Raw genomic sequence first — 19,520 nt, forward strand, 5'->3', positions numbered from 1 at the left:
CGGTTGCTTCGCCTTACTGAAATAGGTAGTATATAAGGGTGTCGAACTACAGTTAAAAGCCAGAACAACCGCAATTGCGAAAACCTTTGGTGGCCGATCCCACCTTAGGGAGGCTAGACGTTTCTCGTAACCCTAGCTGATCGCCGCGAATGTCTTAAACCAAACGATGACGGTGGAGTAGAAGCCAGGTGTGCAGACTGGTGTCCATGTTGGATGGACATAAACTGAGACCAGAAGATGGTGGTGTAGAAGCCAGGTATACAGACTGGTGTCCATGTGGGATGGACAAAAACAAAGAACAGAAGATGGTGGTGTAGAAGCCAGGTGAACAGACTGGTGTCCATGTGGGATGGACATAAACAAAGACCAGAAGATGGTGGTGTAGAAGCCAGGTGAACAGACTGGTGTCCATGTGGGATGGACATAAACAATGACCAGAATATGGTGGTGTAGAAGCCAGGTGTAGGCTGGCGTCCATGTAGGATGGACAAAAACAAAGACCAGAAGATGGTGGTGTTAGAAGCCAGTGTGTACAGACTGGTGTCCAAGTGGGATGGACGAAGGCCATAAGATGGTGGTGATTAGAAGGCAGTAAGTACAGACTGGTGTCCGTGTGGGATGGACAAAGACCAGAAGATGGTGGTGTGAGAACTCAAGTAGAGGAGCCATTTCCGTGACTGTGAAAGCAGTTCGGAAATGGCGAACACGTTTGCTCCGATTTGGAAACTGCGAACGCGGTCACGTGGGTGTAACAACAAACACACACACAGACACACAGACAGACACACACGATCGTTACAGAACCTCTCCGTGACATACGTCACTCGGAGAGGTAATAAATGAAGTAAAGCTGAATTAAAAAGTAAACACCAAATTTGAAATGTTAATATCGAAAGATGTTCTTGGAATATTAAGATGAAACAGAGCTTTATAGCTACACAACTACTTAAAGAATCGTAATGCCGAAAAATATTTAAAATATTTCCATTTAATATTCTGCAAAAAGGAAATGTTATCGTTTTGTAAGAGATCTTATCATCATACACGCTTTATATTAACTTTGATGTGCGTGTAGTGTTTCGATTCGGATGCAATCTTCATTACTCGTTCTATATAAACTCTCACTTGTGTCATTACATAGAAATAAGTTTATCTTAAATAATTAATTAAATATAAATGATATTAATTATTTTAATCGCCAGTAAATAACTTTAAAAATAGTTAAATCGTTTAAAGTAAAGTTGTTCCTATTATCTTTCGAAACTTTGCTAATATTGACGTTTAAAGTGAAGGGTACCCCTCTTGCCCGCTTTTTTCAAATTTTGGGGTATATATACGATTCGTTTCCATTATAATAATAGATAAAAACGCATTCGCGTGAACCGGTGGTGGAAGCTCTACCATTGGGAGGCTAGACGTTTCTCGTAACCCTAGCTGATCGCCGCGTATATCTTGAAACCAATAATAGATAAAAACGCATTCGCGTGAACCGATGGTGGAAGCCCTGCCATTGGGAGGCTAGACGTTTCTCGTAACCCTAGCCGATCGCCGCGTATATCTTGAAACAAACTATGACGAAGGAAAAGAAGCCAGAATGGACTGATTGGCGTCCGTGTGGAATGGACAAAAAACCTGAAGATGGTGGTGCATGGAAGCTGGTGTCAATGTGGAATTGACGAAGAACAGAAGATGGTGGTGCATAGAAGTTGGTGTCAAGGTGAAATTGACGAAGAAAAGAAGATGGTTGTGCTTGGAAGCTAGCAAGTACAGACTAGTGTCCATGTCGAGTGGACGAAAACAAAAGCTGGTGGTGTTGGAACTCAAGTAGAATAGCCAGAGACAAACCCAAATTTCCGTGAACTGTCAATGCAGTCCGGAAATTGGGAACACGTTTGCTCCGATACGCAAACTGCGAATGCGGTCACGTGGGGCGTGACAGACACACAGACACACACAGACAGACACGGCCGGTGTAATACCTCTCCGTGACATACGTCACTGGGAGAGGTAAAAAAGTAACGTGCATTTAAAACTAGCCATTTAAAGAGTGACGTTAAGAAATGTACGAATTCACCCGGGATTTAGGGCGAATGCCGGCCGAACAATGTTGAAAGACGATAAAAGAGTCCCTACCCGGCGTACAACTGCCCAGCACACTGTCAAGGGCCAAGCCTAATTTAGTGACAAAGAGGGACTGCCAGAGCCGAATCGAAAAGGGGCAGCGCAAGAAAATATGCTCTAAAGTCTCGACAGTTTGTAAGCAAAACACGCAAGTGGGGTTAGACGAAAGGCCGATGGCGAAAAGACGCTCAGACGTAAAGATAGCCCCATGCACCACTTGAAGGTTGACGTCGCGATGAGAAGGACGAAGCGAAGACGAATGTAACGTTGACCAGGCAGGGCGAGGCAGGGGACCCCCAAAGAACCGGCGCCAGGCATGCTCACCTGGGAACTCAGCAACTGTGGAGAGCGCAAAACGACCGTAGATGACCTTGCTGGTCAGGGCAGTCAAGGCGAAATCCGCACCCGTATGATCGACTAACCTCACTCCGACCGTACGACAGAAACGGCGCCGCGACCGAACGCGAGAAAGCCAAGACTCCGGGAGAACAGATTGGATATATTGAACCGCAGTTGTAAGCCACGACGGGCAAGGGGCGTCCGAAGCTAGCCCACACAGTTCAGCAATCGCGGGACTGGGTAAAAAACCCGGAACCACTTCGTATGTAAAATCCCGTAAGCGATACAGACCGCGAGAAAGAAAAACCGCACGAGCACGCGGACTAAGACCGGAGATGTCAATACGCGGGTTGAAGAATAAAACCGAATTTAATAAACCGGGCGGGTCCGGAAAATGGAGATTCTGAGTGGCACAGAATTCGGACCAAGCCAGCCAAAGCTCACGATACCGGGGTGAGAGCCTCGCGACATACGAGGCAGGGAGCGTGCACTGCAAAATGTCAAATCCCGGGTCCGAGGCATGAAAAGAAGGACTCAACAAATACTGAGCCAGTTCGAACGTGCGTTGCGCGTCGGCGCCCGTAATAACAGTTCTTGCAAGCGAAACGTAAGTTTCTTCGTGCGCAAGTCAACCAGCCCGAATCCGCCGACTTTCTTCGGACACGCAAGCAGAGGATAAGCGACCGTATGGGCGCGATTACCCCACAAAAAACCCAGGGTTTCCCGGCGAAAGTCGTCCTCAAACCGTTGCGGTAACGCGAGGGACCGCATTGAGTGCCCCAGTAACGACATGGCCAAATTATTGACCACCACGATCTTGCCCGACATGGAAAGGCGCCGACATTTTCAAGCGCGAAGGACACGACGGAATTTAGCCAAACGCGGGGTCCAAGTTAAGATCGTCCGAAACCGCGCCTTCCGTACTTAGAAAGATGCCCAAAATCTCGAGCGGGTCGGACGAAATAGTGAGGTCCGCGATGTTGTACGGGGGGCGACTTCGGTCGCAGCCCAACCACATACCCCGACACTTGGAGATGTTCAAGTCGGAACCCGACGCAATGCCATACCGCTGATATTACCGCACAACTTCCAAGACGGATGCTGTATCACGGACCACCAAGGCATTGTCATTGACATGAACCCGTAACAAGGGAGGAGGCTGAAAGGTCGGCCAAAGAATCCGGACGATAGCGGGACGGCATTCCAAGGCGTAGCATAGGGGTTCGGAAGACAGAACGTAAAGCAAGGGACTAAGCGGACAGCCATGGCGGACCGATCGACCGAGCTGAAGAAAGTCTGTTAAATATCCATTTATTTTCAGGCAAGACTTGCTGCCAACGAGAAATAATTGAATCCACTTGCGAAAAGGCTCGCCGAAGCCAAAAGCGCGAAGTACCGCAAAGAGGTAGTCCCACGAAACCTGATCAAACGCTTTCGCGAGATCTAATTTAACGAGGATACCCGACCCGCGAGACCGGTGCAGAAAGTCCAATATGTCAGAGAAAAGGGCTGGAGTACTGGTCGCGGAACGTGATCGATTGGCGCCCGTTTGCGAACCATGAATTAACGAAGGAAAAATTGAAGAAAGCCGTGAACCGAGTACTTTCGTGACGAGCTTATAGTCCGCGTTTAGCAACGTGATGGGGAGTCTGTTCTTGACGTCTCTTAAATCACCGGCTTTAGGCAGCAAAATAATGAGACCTTCCTTCATAGAAGGAGGAAGGCGACCCTCAGAATGACAATGAGAAAGTAGTTCAACAAATTCTTCCTGAATATGTGGCAACACGAATCGCCAGAACTCATTCGTGAAACCGTCAGTACCCGGGCTTTGGCCGGCGGGAGCGCAATTTAAGACCCTTGAAATGTCCACCCACCGTATCGGGGCATCACAAGCCTGTGCGTCGGCCGCGCAAAGTCTGTTAGTAACGAAAGACGCGTAATAGTCAATTAAAGCCCGGTCAGTAGGACGTCGGCGAGACATCGCCGCGAAGTGTTCAAAATAGCGCTGCCGAACGGCCCCCGGTTCCGTGAGGAGTTGCGCGTCAGGCGCGAAGACACACTTGATCGACTTAGAAGACTGCCGATGACGTTCCAGACGGAGAAAAAAGGATGTGGGACGCTCACCGGCCGTGCGCCATTGCTGGTTAGCCCGAACTACTGCCCCCTGCAGCACCCCTCTGTCGAAGTCGTTTAAGGCCTCCTTCACCGCAAGAAAGTCCGCGAGACCAACCGAGGAATCAGAGGCGGCCAGCTGAGTCTTGGACAAGGCTTCGCGTAAGCGAGTTCGGTCGGCGCGATCACGCGAGGGTTGAACCTTCCCGTACAACATGGCATGTTCGCGTAGGGACTGCCTTAAAGCTTCGTACCATGCAAATTTGTCCGGCGACTCGCGAAAGCGTTGCCGACTCCGGCGAAGTATTCGTAAAACAGCCTGGCGGTAGGCGTCAAACTGCAAGAGACGCGCATTAAATGACCACGTACCGGGGCCCATCTTAACGCCGTCCAAGACGAGACGGAGTTCAAGGGCGCGATGATCCGAAAGGGGACACGGTAAGATCTGACAGGTCGTAACATTTTGACGGTCCTCCCCGGCAAGGAGAACATAGTCGATGCGCGATTGAATAAAAGAGCCATACACGGGACCGGACCAGGTCCTGTCAAAGTTGTCCGCATGTGTTGCCCGCCAAACGTCAATGAGGTGAGTATCGCGTAGAAAGCGGAATAAGGCAGTCGAGCCCAAACGCGAAGAGGAGCCAGGCAATGGTCGGCGATCGAGACCTGGCTGCGCGACGTCGTTAAAGTCCCCGACGACGAGGGGACGCGAACAGCTCGAGACCACCCCACGCAAACGGTCATAAAAGGGCAAGCGATCGGGCGCGACATTCGGAAGATACACCTTCACGATATCCAGAGGTTCGCCGTCAATAAACAAAGACGCCAAAATGAACCGGCCCTCTCCACTACGGAGGACGCGGGATGGTAAAACGTCAAGACCCGCCCGTATGCAAATAGCAACACCGCGAAAACCGGAAACAGGCTCATTATCAAAATAAATGGGACCGCGCCAAAGCGACCGGAAAACCGCGACATGGGAGCCCGACCAGTGAGTCTCTTGGAAACACAAAACGTCGAAACCTTTGCTCCATTCAACTAATTCTTTCATCATCGCCATAGCCCGCAAACCGCGGACGTTAAGAGAAACTATTTTTATCATTGAAGGGCGAGAGCAGCGGAGGGGTCACCTGGTCAGCTATACGTGGAGAAGGAGTCCGACCAAGCAAGGGGAGGTCTGACTTAGGCCTTTTCAGCCCCTGCTTACCACCAACAACACGCCAGTTGCCCTGGCCATCTTCGGGCAAAACGGAAGGTTCACCCTCACAACTAGAAACTGGACGTTTCGGGGCCGCAACCAGTACTTCAGAGTCTCCAGAAGCTGCAAATGTGCGCCCGCCCTCCGGGATAACCTCGGCGGAAGAAACACCAACTGGCAAGTCTTCAGAAGGAGCAGCAGTCGGCAGACGTCGAGGTATGTCAACATTGGGGCAAACCCGCGCGATATGCCCCTGGGCGTCACACCGGCGGCAAACGAAGAGAGGACAGTCCTTGTAGAGGTGAGAGTTAGACAGACACTAATTACAAACTTTGCCCTGTCGATCATGCCGAACGCGGTAGGAGCTTTCGAGCCCCATGACGTCGACCAAACGCACACTATAAGGTAAGCTAGAGACACCCTCTGGTAGCGAGACCTTCACCGATCGTTGCCCGTAATACTTGCCATTTATAAGCTCCCAAACCACCTCACTTTTTAACTCGCAATTGTAACTCAACAACTTTGCCTTTAAAACGTCATCCGACACAAACTCCGGTAGATCAAAAAATGTAGCAATGATCTCGCGACTCCCAACCATACGCACCACGCAATCTTCCGCCTCTAGCCCAAGACCTAATTCCGCGCAATTATCCGCATCTTCCACAGAGACAAAAGTTACGAAAAATCCGCCTTTCGTACTCACCACCGACGAATAAGAATCCGAACCAAAAGACAAGGACAAAGCTTCTTCAATCTTCGCAACAACGCGCTCTTGACATTCCACAAAAACCGAACGTTTCAAAACTTCCATCGTGTTAGTAGATTAGTTGAAAACAAGTTGGGAAAACCAAAATATTACCTCTCCGAGTCAAGAGGTCTACAACTACAAAGTTATTTACCTAGACATAAAATTATTTCTCTATTTGAAGTTAAAATTTATGAATTATTGAAGCTGTATTCCAAGCATTACGAATATACAGTAAAGCAGACGACATTTTACATCAATAAATATAAATCTTGGACACAAGGAAATCAGTCAATGGGGAAAAGAACAGGAAATGAAGTGTATAATTTTTCGAGAGATATAACCTTTATGTGTTTGTAAAGGCGGAATTGTCTACGCTTTAGCAGTTTACCCTATATTCTCATAGTTACATTCACAACTGGTTTGCAGTATAAATACTACTGTCTCGTTTCACCTCAACGATATTCTTAGTTTGCCAACATGAGTGTTAGCGTTAAAAATCACCAATACTTACTTGTGGTAAGACGCATTGAAAGTCAATGCTCACCATCACAACAATGAAAACTTCGAAGCTATAACCCGATAACGATTAGACCTTTTGCTGACCTAATTGCAACCATGATGCTTTCTTCTATTATACAATCTAAACCTGATTATTTAAGCGTGTAATTAACTTTCGGCTCACTCTGAACCGTTAATGTCCCTTCATTTCAGACACGAAAATCAAAACCCAAAGTTTACTTCACCTCTGGTCTCAATTATTTACTCTTTGGATCACTAAGCCTATTGCAAATCAAACTTGATTTACCCGACACAGTGCAGGCCTTAGCTTTCTTTATGAAATCACTAAACCAAGGGTTATTCTATATACAGATATAGTATAGCTTAAGTAATATATAAACAGCCATTTCAAGTAATAATATTAAAAAATATCCTTGGAATATCAAAATGAAACAGAGCTTTAAAGCTACAAAAGTACTAAATGCATCGTAATTACGAAAAATATTTCCACATATTCACTTTATATAATGGAAAAAGTGAATATTAAGGTTCTGTAGGATTTCTTTACACATCAAAACGAAAATAACTGCTAACGCAGCGCACTAGTGTAACATCGGACGGACACACACAGACAGCAAGTTGGGAAAACCAAAATATTACCTCTCCGAGTCAAGAGGTCTACTACTACAAACTTATTTACCTAGATATGGAATTATTTCTCTTTTTTGAAGTAAAAATTTACGAAATATTGAAGCAGTATTCCAAGCATAGCGAATAATATAGTAAAGCAGACGACATTTTACATCCAATAGAGTAATGGCAGCTACTTGCCTTTGACTGTATTAAGCTCTATGGGTAGTTAACATGGAGTGCCACTACTCTATAAGGATAAATCTTGGACACATGGAAATAAGTCAATGGGGAAAAGATCAGGAAATGAAGTCTAGGCTGTTTACCGTATATTCAGATAGCTACATTCACAACTGGTTTGCAGTGTAAACACTATCGTCTCGTCTCACCTTAATAATATTCTTAGTTTGCCAACATGAATTTTAACGTTAAATAACACCAAAGTTAAATTGCAGCTAGACGCACTAATAGTCAATGCGCACCATAAAGAGAATAAAAAGTCTGTAGCTACTACCCGTTTACCATTAGCCCTTCTACTATTCTAATTGCCACCATGATCTTTTCTTCTATTTTAAAATCTTAACCTAATTATTTAATAGTGTATTTAACTTTCGGCTCACTCTGAACCGTTGATGTCTCTTCCTCATTTCAGACACGAAAATCAAAGCCCATAAGTTTACTTCACCTCAGGCCTCAATTATCTACTCTTTGTTTCACTAAGCCTATTGCGTATGATATTTTATATACCCGCCGGAGTCTAGGTCTTAGTTTTCTTCATGAAATCACTAAACCAAGGATTATTCTATATACAGATGTAGTCTAGCTTAAGTAATATATAAACAGCCATTTCAAATAACAATATTAAAAAAAAATCTTTGGAATATCAAAATGAAACAGAGCTTTAAAGCTACAAAAGTACTAAATGCATCATAATTACGAAAAATACTTCCACATATTCACTTTATATTATGGAAAAAGGGAATATTAAGGTTCTGTATGATTTCTTAACACATCAACACAAGGCTAACTGCTAACGCGACGCACTAGTGTAACAATGGACGGACACACACAGACAAAAACATAGACTGCTTTTAAGCTCTTTCCGTATAAATTTTGAGTTGAGAAACAAGATTATCTTTAATATTTAAATAAATATAATTATTTTCAATTATTTTAATCTTCAATAATTAACATTAATAATAGTTAAATCGTTTAAAATAAAGTTATACCTATTATCATCTCAAACTTTGCTAATATTGACGTTTAAAGTGAAGGGTACCCCTCTTGCCCGCTTTCTTCAAATTTTGGGGTATATGTACGATGCGTTTCCATTTTAATAGTAAGGAAAAACCGCAATTGCGAAAACCTTTGGTGGCGATCCCACCTTAGGGAGGCTAGACGTTTCTCGTAACCCTAGCTGATCGCCGCGTATATCCTAAAACCAAACGATGATAATGGAGTAGAAGCTAATGGGACAGATTGGTGTCTATGTGGAATAGACGGAAGACCAGTAGATGGTGGTGTTTAGAAGCCAGAATGTACAGACTGGTGTCCAAGTGGGATGGACAAAGACCAGAAGATGGTGGTGATTAGAAGCCAGTATGTACAGACTGGTGTCCAAGTGGGATGGACAAAGACCAGAAGATGGTAGTGATTAGAAGCCAGTATGTACAGACTGGTGTACAAGTGGATTGGACGAAGACCAAAAGCTAGTGGTGATTAGAAGCCAGTATGTACAGACTGGTGTCCATGTGGGATGGACGAAGAACAAACGATGGTGGTGATTAGAAGCCAGTAAGTACAGACTGGTGTCCGTGTGGGATGGACAAAGACCAGAAGATGGTGGTGTGAGAACTCAAGTGGAGGAGCCATTTCCGTGACTGTGAAAGCAGTTCGGAAATGGCGAACACGTTTGCTCCGATTTGGAAACTGCGAACGCGGCCACGTGGGTGTAACAACAGACACAAACACACGTCGAAATTAGAACCTCTCTGTGACATACGTCACTCGGAGAGGTAAAAATAACGGGACTCTGCCCGAGGCAGAGCCCAAAACGCGAGAAACCAGACACAAAATATACAGCAAAAAAGTAACTCACGCAAAGATACAGATAAAAAAGCCCAAAAGGCCGAGAAAAAAAAACTCGCGAGCAAGAGGACAAGCCGAGGACGGAGCGAGAGGAAAACACGACCGCTCTCGACGAAAACCAAAACGCGAATCCCTTACGAGACAGGCACTTTAACCACTAAGCCACGGAGCCCTTGCTTTGAAGCGACATGAATGCTGAATATTCCAGTAAATTAACTAAATTAACTCATCGGAATTTTTACCCTATTGTTTTAATTTTTCAAAATTTAATAGCTACGAAAAATAGTACAAGAACATAACAACAAGGCTCCGACGAGAATCGTCCTCATGATCTCCTGTTTACGAGACAGGCTTTTTAACCACTAAGCCACGGAGCCCTTGCTTTGAAGCGATATGAATGCTGAATATTTCAGTAAATTAACTAAATTATCTCATCGGAACTTTTACCCTATTGTTTGAATAAATAAAAATCTAAGACAACTCTTATTTTTAATTTTTCAAAATTTGATAGCTACGAAATCTAGTTCAAGTAGCATAACAGCGAGGCTCCGACGAGAATCGAACTAATGATCTCCTGTTTACAAGACAGGCGCTTTAACCACTGAGCCACGGAGCCCTTGCTTTGAAGCGACATGAATGCTAAATATTGCAGTAATTTAACTAAATTAACTCGTCGGAATTTTTACCCTATTGTTTTAATTTTTCAAAATTTAATAGCTACGAAAAATAGAACAAGAACATAGCATCAAGGCTCCGACGAGAATCGAACTCATGATCTCCTGTTTACGAGACAGGCGCTTTAACCACTACGCCACGGAGCCCTTGCTTTGAAGCGATAAGAATGCAGAATATTTCAGTAATTTAACTAAATTAACTCATCGGAACTCTTACCCTATTGTTTGCATAAACCAACTATTATTTTTAACTTTTTCAAAATTTGATAGCTACGAAATCTACTTCAAGGAACATAACAGCGAGGCTCCGACGAGAATCGAACACATGCTCTACTGTTTACTAGGCAGTCGCTTTAACCACTAAGCCACGGAGCCCTTGCTTTGAAGCGATATGAATGCTGAATATTTCAGTAAATTAACTAAATTATCTCATCGGAACTTTTACACTATTGTTTGCATATATGCATATCTAAATCAACTATGATATTTAATTTTTCAAATTTTAATAGCTACGAAATCTCGTTCTAGTAACACAACAGTGAGGCTCCGTCGAGAATCGAACACATGCTCTACTGTTTACTAGACAGTCGCTTTAACCACTAAGCCACGGAGCCCTTGCTTTGAAGCGATATGAATGCTGAATATTTCAGTAAATTAACTAAATTATCTCATCGGAACTTTTACACTATTGTTCGCATATATGCATATCTAAATCAACTATTATTTTTAATTTTTCAAAATTTAAAAGCTACGAAATCTAGATCAAGTAACATAACAGCGAGGCTCCGACGAGAATCGAACTCATGATCTCCTGTTTACGAGACAGGCGCTTTAACCACTAAGCCACGGAGCCCTCGCTTTGAAGCGATATGGATGCAGAATATTTCAGTAAATTAACTAATTTATCTCATCGGAACTCTTACCCTATTGTTTGCATAAATCAACTATTATTTTTAACTTTTTCAAAATTTGATAGCTACGAAATCTAGTTCAAGGAACATAACAGCGAGGCTCCGACGAGAATCGAACACATGCTCTACTGTTTACTAGGCAGTCGCTTTAACCACTAAGCCACGGAGCCCTTGCTTTGAAGCGATATGAATGCTGAATATTTCAGTAAATTAACTAAATTATCTCATCGGAACTTTTACACTATTGTTTGCATATATGCATATCTAAATCAACTATGATATTTAATTTTTCAAATTTTAATAGCTACGAAATCTCGTTCTAGTAACACAACAGTGAGGCTCCGTCGAGAATCGAACACATGCTCTACTGTTTACTAGACAGTCGCTTTAACCACTAAGCCACGGAGCCCTTGCTTTGAAGCGATATGAATGCTGAATATTTCAGTAAATTAACTAAATTATCTCATCGGAACTTTTACACTATTGTTCGCATATATGCATATCTAAATCAACTATTATTTTTAATTTTTCAAAATTTAAAAGCTACGAAATCTAGATCAAGTAACATAACAGCGAGGCTCCGACGAGAATCGAACTCATGATCTCCTGTTTACGAGACAGGCGCTTTAACCACTAAGCCACGGAGCCCTCGCTTTGAAGCGATATGGATGCAGAATATTTCAGTAAATTAACTAATTTATCTCATCGGAACTCTTACCCTATTGTTTGCATAAATCAACTATTATTTTTAACTTTTTCAAAATTTGATAGCTACGAAATCTAGTTCAAGGAACATAACAGCGAGGCTCCGACGAGAATCGAACACATGCTCTACTGTTTACTAGGCAGTCGCTTTAACCACTAAGCCACGGAGCCCTTGCTTTGAAGCGATATGAATGCTGAATATTTCAGTAAATTAACTAAATTATCTCATCGGAACTTTTACACTATTGTTTGCAGATATGCATATCTAAATCAACTATTATTTTTAATTTTTCAAAATTTAATAGCTACGAAATCTAGATCAAGTAACATAACAGCGAAGCTCCGACGAGAATCGAACTCATGATCTCCTGTTTACTAGACAGGCGCTTTAACCACTAAGCCACGGAGCCCTTGCTTTGAAGCGATATGGATGCAGAATATTTCAGTAAATTAACTAAATTATCTCATCGGAATTTTTACCCTATTGTTTTAATTTTTCAAAATTTAATAGCTACGAAAAATAGTACAAGAACATAACATCAAGGCTCCGACGAGAATCGAACTCATGATCTCCTGTTTACGAGACAGGCGCTTTAACCACCACGCCACGGAGCCCTTGCTTTGAAGCGATAAGAATGCAGAATATTTCAGTAATTTAACTAAATTAACTCATCGGAATTTTTACCCTATTGTTTTAATTATTCAAAATTTAATAGCTACGAAAAATAGTACAAGAACATAACAGCGAGGCTCCGACGAGAATCGAACACATGCTCTACTGTTTACTAGACAGTCGCTTTAACCACTAAGCCACGGAGCCCTTGCTTTGAAGCGATATGAATGCTAAATATTTCAGTAAATTAACTAAATTATCTCATCGGAACTCTTACCCTATTGTTTGCATAAATCAACTATTATTTTTAACTTTTTCAAAATTTGATAGCTACGAAATCTAGTTCAAGGAACATAACAGCGAGGCTCCGACGAGAATCGAACACATTCTCTACTGTTTACTAGGCAGTCGCTTTAACCACTAAGCCACGGAGCCCTTGCTTTGAAGCGATATGAATGCTGAATATTTCAGTAAATTAACTAAATTATCTCATCGGAACTTTTACACTATTGTTTGCATATATGCATATCTAAATCAACTATTATTTTTAATTTTTCAAAATTTAATAGCTACGAAATCTAGATCAAGTAACATAACAGCGAAGCTCCGACGAGAATCGAACTCATGATCTCCTGTTTACTAGACAGGCGCTTTAACCACTAAGCCACGGAGCCCTTGCTTTGAAGCGATATGGATGCAGAATATTTCAGTAAATTAACTAAATTATCTCATCGGAACTTTCACCCTATTGTTTGCATAAATGCATATCTAAATCAACTATTATTTTTAATTTTTTCAAAATTTGATAGCTACGAAATCTAGTTCAAGTAATATAACAGCGAGGCTCCGACGAGAATCGAACTCATGATCTCCTGTTTACGAGACAGGCGCTTTAACCACTAAGCCACGGAGCCCTTGATTTGAAGCGATATGAATGCAGAATATTTCAGTAAATTAACTAAATTATCTCATCGGAACATTTACACTATTGTTTGCATATATGCATATCTAAATCAACTATTATTTTTAATTTTTTAATAGCTACGAAATCTAGTTCGAGTAGCATAACATCAAGGCTCCGACGAGAGTCGAACTCATGATCTCCTGTTTACGAGACAGGCTTTTAACCACTAAGCCACGGAGCCCTTGCTTTGAAGCGACATGAATGCTGAATATTCCAGTAATTTAAATAAATTAACTCATCGGAATTTTTACCCTATTGTTTTAATTTTTCAAAATTTAATAGCTACGAAAAATAGTACAAGAACATAACATCAAGGCTCCGACGAGAATCGAACTCATGATCTCCTGTTTACGAGACAGGCGCTTTAACCACCACGCCACGGAGCCCTTGCTTTGAAGCGATAAGAATGCAGAATATTTCAGTAATTTAACTAAATTAACTCATCGGAATTTTTACCCTATTGTTTTAATTTTTCAAAATTTAATAGCTACGAAAAATAGTACAAGAACATAACAGCGAGGCTCCGACGAGAATCGAACACATGCTCTACTGTTTACTAGACAGTCGCTTTAACCACTAAGCCACGGAGCCCTTGCTTTGAAGCGATATGAATGCTGAATATTTCAGTAAATTAACTAAATTATCTCATCGGAACTCTTACCCTATTGTTTGTATGGGGCGCCGTTTCGGACAATATTCCAAACACATATGACAACAATAATTTGAGAGTGGAAAACAATAATTGGAGAGTGGAAAACAATAATTTGAGAGTGGAAAACAATAATTTGAGAGTGGAAAACAATAATTTGAACGAGGAAAACAATAATTTGAGAGTGGAAAACAATAATTTGAACGAGGAAAACAATAATTTGAACGAGGAAAACAATAATTTGATCGAGGAAAACAATAATTTGATCGAGGAAAACAATAATTTGAGAGTGGAAAACAATAATTTGAACGTGGAAAACAATAATTTGAACGAGGAAAACAATAATTTGAACGACGAAAACAATAATTTGAACGACGAAAACAATAATTTGAACGAGGAAAACAATAATTTGAGAGTGGTAAACAATAATTTGAGAGTGGTAAACAATAATTTGAGAGTGGTAAACAATAATTTGATCGAGGAAAACAACAATTTGAGAGTGGAAAACAACAATTTGAGAGTGGAAAACAATAATTTGAACGTGGAAAACACTAATTTGAACGAGGTAAACAATAATTTGAACGATCGAGGAAAACAATAGTTTGTTTACTTACATAAGTAGGGACTCTGCAGAACTACGTCATGCAGAAAGAATTGTACCAGGAGAAGGGGCTTAAATAGCTCTGATTCTGTAGAAAAAAACACACCATAATAGCGCTGGCGAGTGAAGCTAAACCCGAATTGCTAAGTCCCTGTTCTAAAACTGATAAAGTATAAAGAGTCTTAGGGAATTCGACACACGTCGGCAATCCTACCGTATAGGTGCCGAATGCCAGTGGCTTCGCTAGGCCTTTTTTGGCCTACCAAAAGATTGCTGTTGGCAACCTAACATTCTGTAGCAATATATAAAAAAATTTCAATATCAAACAGTTTGAAAGTTATTATAAGAACTTAATATAAAAAATTGCATAATGGTTTCATTGGAAAATGTGTAGACCTTTATAACGTGAAATTATTCATATTTTAAAAATATACAACCTATCATTGATAAAGACAACGGAACCGATTATGAAGGATTTTCACTCGTCTTAGGTTTATTTTTGGTTTTGGTTAGCTTTTAGTCAACACTATTGGGACTCCCTTCGAAAGAACATGAAACATTTTACTTGCTCTATCTTTTTTTTTCAAAATTTTACTGTTTGATATTGAAAAGTTTTTATATATTGCTACAGAATTTTAGGTTGCCAACAGCAATTTTATGGTAGGGTTTACGGATTATTTTGGGGGGGGGGCTATAGGCCAAAAAAGGCCTAGCGACACCAATGCCAGCCTTTGGCTTAACTAGCTGCCTTTAGCAAGCTTAGCTACTATGTAGCAGAAAAACCATCTTTAAGGGGCACCAACGGAGCCGCGCTTTCCTTTAATACCCTCAAAAAATGAGTACGGAAGCCGTGAATTATTCTCGAAAAATGAGACCAGCTTCGAGCCTTCCGTCATGTTAAAATTTGTCTCATTTCTTCATTTTCTTGACACAGTTCCCAAAATTAACTCCTGAGTAGTAAATCCACGAGCACTGCTATTAATTCAATAAAGAAAACTAGTCGAAATTTCGAAATGGGGCAGTTACGATTTACAAAATTTTCTTAGACTTCACTGTGGGGGAATTTCATTGATAAAGAGAGAGAGAGTACTAGCAGAAGGGGATAATAGAAGAAGGATGCCACTCTGTATCATCTTAATACATTAGTTACGTAACGTCATTCTTCCCAGGCTCACCCTTTTTGTTTGCTCTCCCGCTCAACAAACTACTGATGGGCATCGCACCGTGCACGGGGTGAATTCTATAACTGTTTGGCACTAAATCCTCAGCAAATCAACTCTCTAACCTCGTCTTGGGGTGTAACAAAAATCCACAAGCGCGTCTTGCCAAATAGTTTAACGCAAATAGACTAATGATGAGGGTACTATTTATCGCGTATGTGATTTGGTTTAGTAACCTTGCTCCAAATGTTCCGATCTTGGGAAGAATGACGTTACACTTACCCCGCTTGGTGGTACACTTCTCTCGATGAGAAGTATTATATACTTCTGGTACTAGTAACTCTGCTAGTAAGAAAGGTCTAGCCGTCTTAGGTAATCCTCGTCCGTTAAGGCTTGATGATTATTTCTTTTGTGATGCCCTTGTAAACTGGCAAGAACAGAAGAATGGTTTAGTGCAACTTCTTGTTCCACCACTCTACTATTAGCATGAATTGTCTTCAAAACGTGCTACGATGTCAAAATCTCTATCCTCATTGCAGACAGTACAGTCTCTTCTACGTCCACGATCTTGCACTAACGAAATCACGAATTGGTGTTCGCCAATGTCGATAGAGGTGTTTCGCACCGGATATCGTTGGTGTGGAAAGCGTTCGGCATAAAGCACTGCTTTAGTTGAACGTTACCGCGACCGTCACCAAAAATAAACATTTAGTCCAATTTGTCCTGGTTGGAATAGGTTGGCATTTTGCTATGAAACGAGACTAACTACTGTAATTCTAGTACTCAGCTGCAACACTACAAACCCAGTATATCGAAAGGGACCGGAAATACCACAATCATGTGGTTTATTGTGGTGAAGGTCGCTTTAACGTTCGACACGTGACACCGCTGCAATGTCGTGACCCTATAGGTCAAACATTTACCATCCTTGTTTTTAGGCTCAACTCTGCGGTATTGCCTGTTCCATTAGAAATACAGAAATACAAGGTCTGTAGTGATACAACTGTAACATTACGCCTATTAAAAAGGCACAAATACTGTAAAACACATCGGTCCGACGTGTTGGAAAAATTGTACAGTATTTCGAAGTCCAATTTGATTTCTTCGGATCCAATGGATTTCATCGAATTTTGAGATTTTTCCCGTGATTCCGTCGGATTTTTATATTTCTACAGTGATTTTGACGGATTTTGCAATATTTGTCTTGATTTCGTTGGATTTTGAGGTTTTTCGCGTGATTTCCTTGGATTTTGAGATTTTCCCAGTGATTTCCTCGGATTTTGTGATTTCTTTGGATTTTGGATTTCACGAATTTTGTAATGGATTTCACGATTTCTTTACTGATTTTGTGATTTCGCTTCTGATTTCGTGATTTCTTTGTTGATTTCGTGATTTCGTGATATCTTTCTTGATTTTGTGATTTGTTTACTGATTTTGTGATTTGTTTACTGATTTTGTGATTTGTTTACTGATTTTATGATTTCTTCGCCGATTTTGTGATTTCGTTGCTGATTTCGGATTTTTTATTTGATTTCGAAATCAGCATTGATTTCGGATTTCTTAAGTTGAATTTCACGGGTAGCGTACGCGATTTCATGAATGACCGACCCTTCGGTAAAAAATCACATAAATAATGGTTGGCCAATATTAAAACACCCCTAACCTTAGATTTGGACTAAATAAGGGAAACAAAAGTTTCCTTGGGGAAAAAACTGAAGCAGAAGGTCCAAGTTGTCTGTGGCACCGAGAAAAAAGGCCTTTGTTAAAATTGCTTGTCGTCACGTAGCAGCTAGGATCGAATTACCGTAGTTAGTCTCGTGTCTTATCAAAATGCCAGCCTATTCCAAGCAGGACAAATTGAACATGATGTTTATGATGATTACCCAAGACGGCAAGACCTTTACGTGAACTAATTGAAGCCGATCCATTACTTTTAGAAAGATACTGTTCTCTGACGAGGCTATATAGGGATAGTTCATTAAACCGGTGTAACGTACAGTATACTGTACCTAACAAAATTATCACTGGTTACGACATCATAATCATCAATTGCGATGGAAGATGAAATTTTGGTGGGCATTCTTGGAAACCGAGTTACCGAACCCTTCTTCTCGATGAGAAAATCACTGAAGACATTTACTCGTACCAAGAAGTTATATCAGTAACTCAGAGAGAAGATATAAGATGCCTTTGTATTCGCGCGCCATAGTCCCAGTCCCCCTTTCAAAATACAAGGGGGGACGTAAAAGGAGGCGCCGGGCTATTTCGCTCTCGTCAGTCGGAAATTTTCCTCACTCGTGTCGTCGCGCTGACGTGAGTTTTCAAGAACCATTCAGATGCTGGTTGTAATTTAGAGACGGGGATAGACTGCGGACCTACGTTAGGACTGGAGATAAAGCTGGCGAATTTATATCTTCTCTCTGAGATACTGATATAACTTCTTGCTCGTACTTTCTACGTCTATGAGTTTAGTGCTTGTAAATGTATAGCAAGACATGGACAGTCGTCTTGAAGAGTCCCTCCACCCCAATGGTACTCACATCGAACGTTGAGGTGTTCAATAAACAGATTAGTCTAGAGGTTGTAATAATAACGCCGAAGGGGGGTTATTATGAACTCCTGATATATCCATTTCTGTGTTTTTGCAACTCGGGATTGGGCATTTACAATTCATAGTTATTTAAGAAATAATACATTTAAATCCTAAAAACAATCTACTCCCATAATGATAAATTTAATAATGCAAAACTCATGAACCTTTATTTTGTGTTGTGTATGTTGTGCTTAAAACATGGTGGGAAATATATTTTAAAATCTTTATAACAACACGAATATTCGCCTTTTTATTAAGATCTTTAGCAACATCAATGTTCTAAAACGAAGCATTTTAAATTTCGCGCCAAAGAGTGGATTTTCCCGCCATCTACGTGTTGCTGTTGGAAGTAAAACATCCAGTGTTTACCGCGCATGTCAATGGGCGTGGCTTTACCTTTCCCCACTCCGTCTACTTTTTACCTCTCCGTGTGACGTAGTCCAGGAGAGGTTCTGTAACGGCCGTGTCTGTGTGTGTGTGTGTGTCTGTCTGTCTGTCTGTCTGTCTGTCCGTTGTTACACCCACGTGACCGCGTTCGCAGTTTGCGTATCGGAGCAAACGTGTTCGCCATTTCCGAACTGCTTTCGCAGTCACGGAAATGGCTCCTCTACTTGAGTTCTCAAACCACCATCTTCTGGTCTTTGTCCATCCCACACAGACACCAGTCTGTTCTTACTGGCTTCTAATCACCACCATATTTTGTTCTTTATCCATCCCCATGGACACCAGTCTGTACATAATGGCTTCTAATCACCACGATCTTCTGTTTTTTGTCAATCCCACATTGACACTAGTCTGCACTTACACTGGCTTCTAACACCACCATCCAGTGGTCTTCCGTCTATTCCACATAGACACCAATCTGTATCATTGGCTTCTACTCCATTATCATCGTTTGGTTTTAGGATATACGCGG

At 41.6% G+C, this 19,520-nt stretch overlaps 9 non-coding genes across 9 annotated transcripts; all 9 read right to left on the reverse strand.

Annotated features, from left to right (window-relative positions):
• Nucleotides 1-10,277: 10,277 nt before the first annotated feature.
• On the reverse strand, nt 10,278-10,350 carry TRNAT-UGU (transfer RNA threonine (anticodon UGU)). The gene has a single exon. It is a non-coding gene; the product is annotated as a tRNA-Thr (tRNA).
• Nucleotides 10,351-10,482: 132 nt separating this feature from the next.
• TRNAT-CGU (transfer RNA threonine (anticodon CGU)) lies at nt 10,483-10,555 on the reverse strand. Its single transcript has one exon. It is a non-coding gene; the product is annotated as a tRNA-Thr (tRNA).
• A 633-nt stretch (nt 10,556-11,188) lies between these two features.
• On the reverse strand, nt 11,189-11,261 carry TRNAT-CGU (transfer RNA threonine (anticodon CGU)). The gene has a single exon. It is a non-coding gene; the product is annotated as a tRNA-Thr (tRNA).
• Nucleotides 11,262-11,894: 633 nt separating this feature from the next.
• On the reverse strand, nt 11,895-11,967 carry TRNAT-CGU (transfer RNA threonine (anticodon CGU)). The gene has a single exon. It is a non-coding gene; the product is annotated as a tRNA-Thr (tRNA).
• Nucleotides 11,968-12,361: 394 nt separating this feature from the next.
• On the reverse strand, nt 12,362-12,434 carry TRNAT-AGU (transfer RNA threonine (anticodon AGU)). The gene has a single exon. It is a non-coding gene; the product is annotated as a tRNA-Thr (tRNA).
• A 132-nt stretch (nt 12,435-12,566) lies between these two features.
• TRNAT-CGU (transfer RNA threonine (anticodon CGU)) lies at nt 12,567-12,639 on the reverse strand. The gene has a single exon. It is a non-coding gene; the product is annotated as a tRNA-Thr (tRNA).
• Nucleotides 12,640-13,238: 599 nt separating this feature from the next.
• TRNAT-AGU (transfer RNA threonine (anticodon AGU)) lies at nt 13,239-13,311 on the reverse strand. The gene has a single exon. It is a non-coding gene; the product is annotated as a tRNA-Thr (tRNA).
• A 167-nt stretch (nt 13,312-13,478) lies between these two features.
• TRNAT-CGU (transfer RNA threonine (anticodon CGU)) lies at nt 13,479-13,551 on the reverse strand. Its single transcript has one exon. It is a non-coding gene; the product is annotated as a tRNA-Thr (tRNA).
• Nucleotides 13,552-13,914: 363 nt separating this feature from the next.
• TRNAT-CGU (transfer RNA threonine (anticodon CGU)) lies at nt 13,915-13,987 on the reverse strand. The gene has a single exon. It is a non-coding gene; the product is annotated as a tRNA-Thr (tRNA).
• Between the last annotated feature and the right edge of the window lie 5,533 nt (nt 13,988-19,520).

The sequence above is a fragment of the Phalangium opilio genome, unplaced genomic scaffold, assembly GCF_054372755.1.
Source record: "Phalangium opilio isolate 3A_F unplaced genomic scaffold, DU_Popi_V2 ptg000019l_1, whole genome shotgun sequence".
Classification (NCBI taxonomy): domain Eukaryota; kingdom Metazoa; phylum Arthropoda; class Arachnida; order Opiliones; family Phalangiidae; genus Phalangium; species Phalangium opilio.